Here is a 9,807-nt window from a genome sequence, read left to right on the forward strand (position 1 = left end):
CTTGTTTTCTTTTTTTTTGTTTTATCAATTGTTTTGCATAATACATCCAATTGTGTGAACAGATTAGACCTGGACCTGCCATCTTATGATGCATAGGAATATAAGGGTCCACAGGGTCTGTATTCTATAAGTTTTCAAATGGACCTTGATCTGCAGACACATCATGGCTAATCTGGGTCTCTGCTGTATGCAGCAAGGTGCATGATGTTCAAGCATCACTGTGATATTGCATTCAAATTTAAACTCAGACAACAGTTATAGATGCTTCATGTTTGCGTGTTATAATATCTGAAACAAAGGAATAGAATCTTCTTGCCTTGCTTACAATGAATGTAGCTCCTGCAATATCATGTCCATTTAGCATGAAGACTCTTCTTTTGATTCTGGTTAACATAAACTCAGTCTGTTAACAAGAGTCCCAAGTATGCCCAATATAACTTACCTGTATAACATATGTTTCCATGTGAATGCAAATTCATACATTTATTGAAAGAAATATTTGGAGTACTTAGTTGCTACATTAATGTTGCTAATGCTTATTGTCTTTTAACATTAATATACATGCAAAGTGTGATAACTGGTTAACATAAACTCAAAGTCTAAAAAACTAATCCACTTGTCCACAAATATTAATTTTAGACAAACAGGAAATGTTATGGAGGTAACGCCAAGTCAAAAACTGAATAAATAGAATACAAAAAAATCATTTCTTTATTTTAGAAACTGTTATGTGTATCTATATTTTTTTTTTAACTCCTGGTACTTGATTTTATCTAATTTTGTAATTTTTATTCCTTGCTCTAAATGGTAGTGATTATGTTTAGTTTTAGATTTTTTACCTACATGGCTTGGGTTTGTTTTAGGAATATTAAGAACATAAAATTACATCGGATCTATAAATAGATGGTTACATATGTGTTGATAATTACTAATAATAATCTTAATAATAAGACTTGTTGATGACTTTGGGTTAATTTTTCGTTCACTGGTGGGGTTTGGATGGCTCTAAAAGAATTAAGTAATTTCCACTTGGTGGGCCAGGTCACATGAATAGGTATTTCAAAATTTTTAGCAGACTGATCTGTCATGTATGGGGGGCCCCCGAGTGGCCGAGTGGTCTAAAGCGCTCTCCGTTACGGATCACTGCCATCTCACCTCTGTCTGCGCCGGTTCGAGTCTCGGATTCAGCCAATGTGGGTATGTGAGAAAGCTTGCCAGTAGCTTCTCGTGGGTCAGTGGATCTTTCCGGGGTTTTCCTGGGTTCTTCCTCCACCATTAATACTGGCTGCCATGTATAGCCTATCGTGTGCTGAAAAATGGCGTTAAACCCGACAATAACTGTCATGTATGGGTATCCTGTGATATATAGTCATAATTGAAGGTGTAACTAAGGGGAGAACTGAGCTATCAGATTTCATGCCTGTTTTGGAGTCATTTTTATTTCTTGTGTTCCTGCTATAACATCAAGTCTGCAGATGTGTTTTATGTTATACTTATATATTATTTGAGAGGAAAAGCATGTGCTTGGACTGTTCAGTGGAAATAGAAAGTGCTCATTTTTTGGACTATAATATTATTCTGGTACTATTGTGATTTATTCAAAGCAGTTCCATTTTCACAATGTTGTGACTCTTGGTGGACCAGTACTTTTCTGGTTCTGAAGTTTGTAAGGTGGACCAGTACTTTTTTGTTTCTGAAGTTTATAAGGAACTTTCATTCTTTTGGACTTTAATATAACTTTTTCAGATTATTTATGGATTTACTTCATAACACTAAGTTCTTGCCACATTTTCATGTGTAATTTCGATAACTAAATTATTTGTTAAGTTTTACAAAACTTGTGGGTTTTGCTTCTTTCTGTTACTTAGTTTATGACCATAGAGTCATAACAGAAACAATATTCATTAAGTGACATGTGTCTCTATTTGTATTTCATTAACTGAAGCTGCTTACAATCTACTGGATGAGCTAAGTTTGATTTGTGATACTTGGGGGGTAATTAAATAAAAAGAATGTACACCTTAGTCAAAATGCTAACTAATGCCAAGCAACTTGGAAATGTCACATTAAGATATCTGTAAGGAACATACAAAAATTGACTGCATTGATGAGGCCTCCTGCATGTCATTACAGATAACTAACAGAGGCAACCTTTGTCCTGGTCTGTGTCCCATGATGAAGTTCCAACTGAGAAGGTCTTGGCCTTTTTAACAGAGTTCAGCTTATATTGGAAAAAAATCGGACATTTAAATTTACCTTTTTAGCCTTCTTCATGGTGTGATTTGATGGGCATACCTAAATTTAGTCTGCATTATATAGCCAGGATTGTGCTGATTTTGCTCATTGTGCTAAGTAGCATTGTTTTTTTTATATTTAAGCCAAGATTATTGTCATACGTCCTTTTCATAGCACATTATAAATCATACATTAGTTTAAACTAATATACTGTGCTGTATCATCACCACACAGACATTGAAGAATGTTTCAAACACTTTGGATAATCATTTATATATATGAAAAACACAGGAATTATTTCATGTGATACTCAAATGGAAATTACCTTAAAATCTGAGACAGTAACCCTCCAACTCACAGATTGTAATCTGCTTTTAAAATGTACCTAGGCAACTCACAGCTTGTGATCTTCTATGGAGACAGTACCTCTCCAACTCAGCTTGTAATATACTGAGACAGTACCTCTCCAATTCCCAGCCTGTAATCTACTGAGACAGTTCCTCTCCAACTCAAAGCCTGTAATCTGCTATAGAGACAGTACCTCTCCAGCTCAAAGCCTGTAATCTGCTATAGAGGCAGTTCCTCTCCAACTCACAGCCTGTAATCTGCTATAGAGACAGTTCCTCTCCAACTCAAAGCCTGTAATCTGCTATAGAGACAGTACCTCTCCAACTCAAAGCCTGTAATCTGCTATAGAGACAGTTCCTCTCCAACTCACAGCCTGTAATCTGCTATAGAGACAGTACCTCTCCAACTCACAGCCTGTAATCTGCTATAGAGACAGTTCCTCTCCAATTCCCAGCCTGTAATCTTCTGAGACAGTTCCTCTCCAACTCAAAACCTGTAATCTGCTATAGAGACAGTACCTCTCCAACTCACAGCCTGTAATCTGCTATAGAGACAGTTCCTCTCCAACTCACAGCCTGTAATCTGCTATAGAGACAGTTCCTCTCCAACTCAAAACCTGTAATCTGCTATAGAGACAGTTCCTCTCCAACTCACAGCCTGTAATCTGCTATAGAGACAGTTCCTCTCCAACTCAAAGCCTGTAATCTGCTATTGAGACAGTTCCTCTCCAACTCACAGCCTGAAATCTACTATTGAGACAGTTTCTCTCCAACTCAAAGCCTGTAATCTGCTATAGAGACAGTTTCTCTCCAACTCACACCCCCTAATCTGCTATAGAGACAGTTCCTCTCCAACTCACAGCCTGTAATCTTCTATGGAGACAATACCTCTGCAACTTCTGGCTTGTTTTCGATTATTGTGATAGGATGAAAACCATGTCAATGGTGATTTTGCAACATTATATGTTGATAATTTATGTAGTAGAAATGTATCATTAACAGAATCAAAACCTTTAAATAGGTATAAGAATAAAACTCCAATTAATTTCACATCATCAATATTCTTTTACTAATCAGTGCTGTCTCACAGACTGATTGGAAGGAATTGGATTAATATTGGGTAATCAAATTATTTTTGATAAAATGTGGTAAAGTGAATTGAATATACATCTTTCTAGAATTTTGCTAACAATGGGTGGAACATATACAGGTCTATAATAACGGATACTTGATTTGTCTCCTGACTTAAATAGGGTTAACTTTTTGGCTTTTGTCCAATCACCTACAGATGTATTTTTGTCTATTGACATATTCAATATGTATGTCATGCTTAAAAAATGCAATGTATTAACAGTTTTAAGAATCTGACTGAAAATGTATGTTAGGATGAATCAAAGTCATCACCAAAATCTAATCCAATAACACAGATTAAAATATTGCAACTACATGCAATTTTAGCTAAGTCATTAACAACTTCATTATCAACAGTAAGATTATAGTCTGATAATGCAAACCCATTTGTTTGTACCCCCTACCGATTTAAATAATGGGAACCTTTAATGTGATAAAAAGTGCAAGGAACTAAGTCAATTCATTCAATGATTTATAGTTTCTAACCTGACTCTGTGTAGAGTGGCCCTAACATTGTCATCTTATGTGCGTTTCATGCTTAACGGAAGTTTTCAGTGCGATAGACGGACATGCTCGGATCCATTTCCAGTTTCTGGACAAGTCCATTTTCAGAAAAGGGGTGTATCACAACTACACATGTACATACATAAGTCGTCTGCTTCCGATATTTACAATGTCGAATCAAGCAAAGGAAAATGACAATTACGCTTTTCATGTGGATATAACAAGCGGTTTAATTTCTATGTTCATGTATGCAGAGGGATATAATTCCAAACTCTCAACGTTATATAATTTACGCAATTATTGAGCATTTGCCGAACAGGATGAACTACGTCATTATGTCGTCTGATGGGAATAAACTAGCCTATAGTGTATGCAATATGGCGCCGTGTTAGTATGGAAAGTCTGTTAAGCATGAAATGGTGCAGGGGATGCTGGCATTAGTGCCATTCTGGTCACAGTCAGGTTAGAAATTATAAATCAATGATTCAATTGACTTAGTTCTGTGCACTTTTTATCACATTAAACGTTCTCGTTTTTTAAATCGGTAGGGGGGTACAAACAACCGGGGTTGTAGAGTCAGACTTTAGTACATCATTTTTTTCACATTTCTTTTGCTTTTTTTATGACCATTTAACATCTGTACCTACATCTCTTTTGTACATCTCCAGTTCTTACAGGAATTTAATTTCTAAAAGCCCTGTAAACAGTTTAATTATCTTCACATTTATGTCTTCCTGCTTTCTCATGTGGCAAATCCCTGAGTATGGATGGATGATGAAAAATTCATTCATCAACAGAATTTTGTCTGATTCCATGTTCTTTGTATGGTAAATGCTGATCAATTACATATAGAATAATAATTCTTTTCAAGCTAACCATGTACTCTTTACATCATCATAAATCTTAATTGTGTCCCAGTGAATTTGCTTTTAATCTTACTTTTGTTGACCTAGGTTTTTGAAATCATAATATTTAACTGAGCACTTTTTAAAAATTTTGTACCCTTTCCTAATTAAATATGGGAACAATCAGACATGTATATATCATAAATTAATGTCTTTTATTTCACGAGTTGGCCTTGTAATTAGTTTATACACCCCCTGTGTATTCATCATGTCTTCCAATTTAGACATTTTAAAGCCATCAGTATTGAAATCCCCTAACACATTTAGATATTTTGCATTAACACCCTTCCATCGCAGATTCATTCCATTTGATATGAGTTTTGTGAGTTTATCAACATCTACATATAAAATACTGAATACAATTTGCTAGTTTTACATACAATGACAATATTCAGTTTTAGTAATGATGCCACTTGCACTAGGATGCCATATTTGCATTTTGGGGTGGAATTCCATTGAGCACTTTTGGAGATGTATTGACAGACAATGCACATCACAAAGGACCAAACCAAAAACTCACATTGGCTTACTGTCAGGCGAAGGTAATATTCTCACATGAACCTACTGGCAGGCAAGATAATAGGGTCACATGAACCTATTGCTAGGTGAGATAATAATCTCACATGAACCTACTGGTAGGTGAGATAATATGCTAACAATGAACCTACTACCAGGTGAGATAATAAGCTAACATTATCCTTTTGCCATGTGAGATAAGCTCACATGATCCAATTGCCAGGTGAGATAATCAGCTCACATGAACCTACTACCAGGTGAGATAATAAACTCACATGATCCAATTGCCGGGTGAGATAATAAGCTCACGTGATCCTTTTTGCCAGGTGAGATAATAAGCTCACATGAACCTACTGTCAGGTGAGATAATAAGAGTGTAAAGTCTATACCTGGGTCAGGATGATGTTCAAAGATCTGTAATTATGAACAGAGGATCTTACACGTGTGTTTGGTACAAACAATTTATAAAGTTATTCATTAAATAATATCATCTGCTATATGCAGCATACAGTGCCATAATTTCTAAAGTCAAATTAATGCGAGTCCGAGGTGCTATTTGTTGCATGGCATTAGGGACTTTTGTAAAGCTTTATGATGTTGCTAGGTAGGGATTAAATGATACACCTGTGACACATATCAATATGATTCATGATACACAGCCTGTGATATGATACATATCAATACACATATGAACTTGATAGTCTTTCCATCACCGGAAGGTAGGTGGTACCCTTTCATGTATATTGACATTCTAGTCATATTTCCAGTATGCAGACTACAGATAGACATATTATCATGTATTTATATGTAATTCTCATTGATGAGAAGATATCAACAATATTTTCAAACAGACTACCTGTTGGTTGCATTGAGTTTTATCCAACGTTTTAAGCCATTTAATGGTGGCTCCATTTAACTTGATTTGTTTTGTTTAACATGAATGATTTGAAAACATTTAATACCAGTTTCAGTTACATGTGGAAGAGATTATGATGTTATCTTCAAAACAGAAGAAATAATGCAATGTCCTCGTGCAAAGAAAATATCTAGAACAAATTCTGGCATGGGAAAAAGGTTGAATACCAACAAAATCTATCACATTTTACTTCCTGCAGATGCTTTATCAGCTTGAATATGTTGGGAAACTATCTTTGTGACTGTTATGTACAATTTTCCAGAGATCACAGATATTATCTTCTAGATACATCTGCTCCAAAATAGGATTTTTCACTAACATACACTTCCTTTGTTAAATCAGTAGTTTACTTACTACTATGCCAAATTTCTCATCTGTTCCATAATGCAGTATAAGGGTATTTAGTCCATCAATGCTTGTGCAGAGAGAGGTAATAAAATACATATATTTTACTTTGTAATTTCATTTTGCGTTTACCCTTATTTTAGTCAATTTATCTTAACCCTGATATGGATACATATATATCGTTTTGTAGCATATGATCCACAGGGTGAAATTGACTAATTAAAAAAATGAAAATTGCATTATACTTTTAAATTGTTTGTATTATAATTAGGCTCAGTATTCTGCCCTTTGTACATTTAATTTTGAAATACCAATGAAAGTGTCATTCCATCTATTTTTTTGTCCATCCAGCATGTACACCTGACTCACTTAACACCATTTTGGGCTCAAAATCACTCACTGGTATCTCCATTAACACTTTCCCAGCTCCAATTATCTGATATAATTCATAACTTTAAAAATTATTGTTATTATCACTATCATCAGCAAGTATCTGCCGAACAAAATCGTAATGAACCACACCATGAAGCAGACATTTTGGGTTTACGAGCTAGCCCGTGTTTTAAACATGCATTTGTGAATCTTTCTTCATGAGTGGTTTCAAACTACGTCATAATGCTTATTCATGGGCATATTGTACTAATCAAATTTAGTTTCACAAACATTCATGTCATGCCTGAAGAACCCAGATGTGGAACAGTTGCTCTCTGATAAACAGAGCACATTTTCATATGTGGGACTTTCAAAGAATTTGCAGGAATTCTCACTTTTCATTGTTCTCCAAGCATGCGAATTTGTACAAATTTTTCATGGTTAACGCAATGGCACACTCTGACAGCATCTCTGCATATGTACTTGACATATCTACTGACTTTCTGCAAAGACTCTGTTACTCGGACAATACTTCCTGTTTGCACATTGATTTCTGATTGGTGGTTACTGTTTAACCTGTACCAGGACAAGCTATAACCACTAGAGTGAATTCAATGTAACATATTTCACCATGCAACAAACTGGTATCATATCTTTCAAATCGACCAAAGGAATCAAGATACAATTCAAAGGAGAATCTCTGCATGAAAGTGGTTAGTAAATGATGAGTAAAGTATTTCATTATACATGTGGAACACGTTTGGAATGTATGCTGAACATACTTCTGGGTTAAGATAGTTAACATGGAGGAGGGGGGGCAGATTATGAACCATGTCATTTTGAGTTAATTTGTAGATGGCAAATGGGTCTTCTCAAATAGTCTTTTGCGTTTTTACTAATAAACATGAGTACCTGTGACTGCAAATGCTGTTTCAGATGGATTATACTTTTACAGAATAACAAGGCAACTAATAATAATTATTTATGACTGCTGAAGACTAAAATAACATGCATATGGTAAGTATCTCTTTGTATCGATTCTCCGTCTCTTGTATCAATATGTGTATAGTTTCAGCAAAAGTATCGATGCATCGATTAATCGTTTCACCCCATTGCTAGGTGTCATGTCATGATCTGGTCAGTGAATTTTATTACATGATATTATGACACCAAAAGATGAATAATATGTGATAAAAGTGAAGTGATGTAGGAATATCTATTTTCATTAAGAACAAACTAGACAACGTAACTGTTCTGATGAAAACAAGATTTTGGAGATGGTCACATACTGCATGTCAAATCAGCATCATTTTAATTCAGGCTCAACAAAACATTATATGAAATCTTTTAGTGAAACCCCATGCTGATAAGAGCATCCATTCTAGACTAGTGATAAGTTTTTCAAGCTAGCCACTGTGGCAGCCATATTAGAGATCAGTTCAGTACGATTTTCATTTAGGACTATCTAGGCAACATAAGAAGTCTTCTGGTCATCATATTAATACAACCATTTAATCAGATGGAGTAAAGATAACAAAATTTTCAAGATGGTCACTGTATGGTTTCCATACTATTACTGGATATCAGATCGGCTCTATTTTTATTTAAGACCAACTGGATTGTATAAGAAATCTTTCTGAGAAAACATTAGATCAATAAGACTGTCCGTTCAGCTAGAGTTTTGATATGATTTTCAAGACAGCTGCCATGGCATCCATATTTGGATGCCAGACTGACACCAAGTGTTTTAGTGACAACCCCATGTTGGTATGATCATCCATTTAGGAGTAGTAGTAATAACAAGATTTCCAATATGGCCACTGTGGTAGCCATATTGGGCATCTGAGCAGCACGATTTTAATAAAGGATCAAGTGATAAATGTGTGTGTGTGTAACATTTAATGGCAACTCAGAGTAGTTAAGGAAGAGTAGTGAAAATAAGCTTGAGCTAATGGATGGACTGATGAAGACCATCCAAAAACCTCTTCAGATCTGAGTAGTTGAGCTAAAAATTCATCTTCTCATTATGGTATATGTAAGGAAAATAATATAGATCAAATTAGAATAAAGGACAATATCATTCCTTTTTGTTCTGTTTAATCTTGGGGATAACAGTGGCTTTTTTGTATTATGGCACATGCTATCTTAAGCACTCTTTATTTTTGCATCATGGCACATGCTATCTTAAGTATTCTTTATTTTTGCATCATGGCACATGCTATCTTAAGCATTCTTTATTTTTGCATCATGGCACATGCTATCTTAAGCACTCTTTATTTTTGCATCATGGCACATGCTATCTTAAGCATTCTTTATTTTTGCATCATGGCACATGCTATCTTAAGCACTCTTTATTTTTGCGTCATGGCACATGCTATCTTAAGCACTCTTTATTTTTGCATCATGGCACAAGCTATCTTCAGCACTCTATTTTTGCATCATGGCACATGCTATCTTAAGCACTCTATTTTTGCATCATGGCACAGGAGGTCTTCAGTACTCTATTTTTGCATCATGGCACAAGCTATCTTCAGCA

Source organism: Sinohyriopsis cumingii, chromosome 8 (genome assembly GCF_028554795.1).
Source record: "Sinohyriopsis cumingii isolate HCF-2022 chromosome 8, ASM2855479v2, whole genome shotgun sequence".
Lineage (NCBI taxonomy): Eukaryota > Metazoa > Mollusca > Bivalvia > Unionida > Unionidae > Sinohyriopsis > Sinohyriopsis cumingii.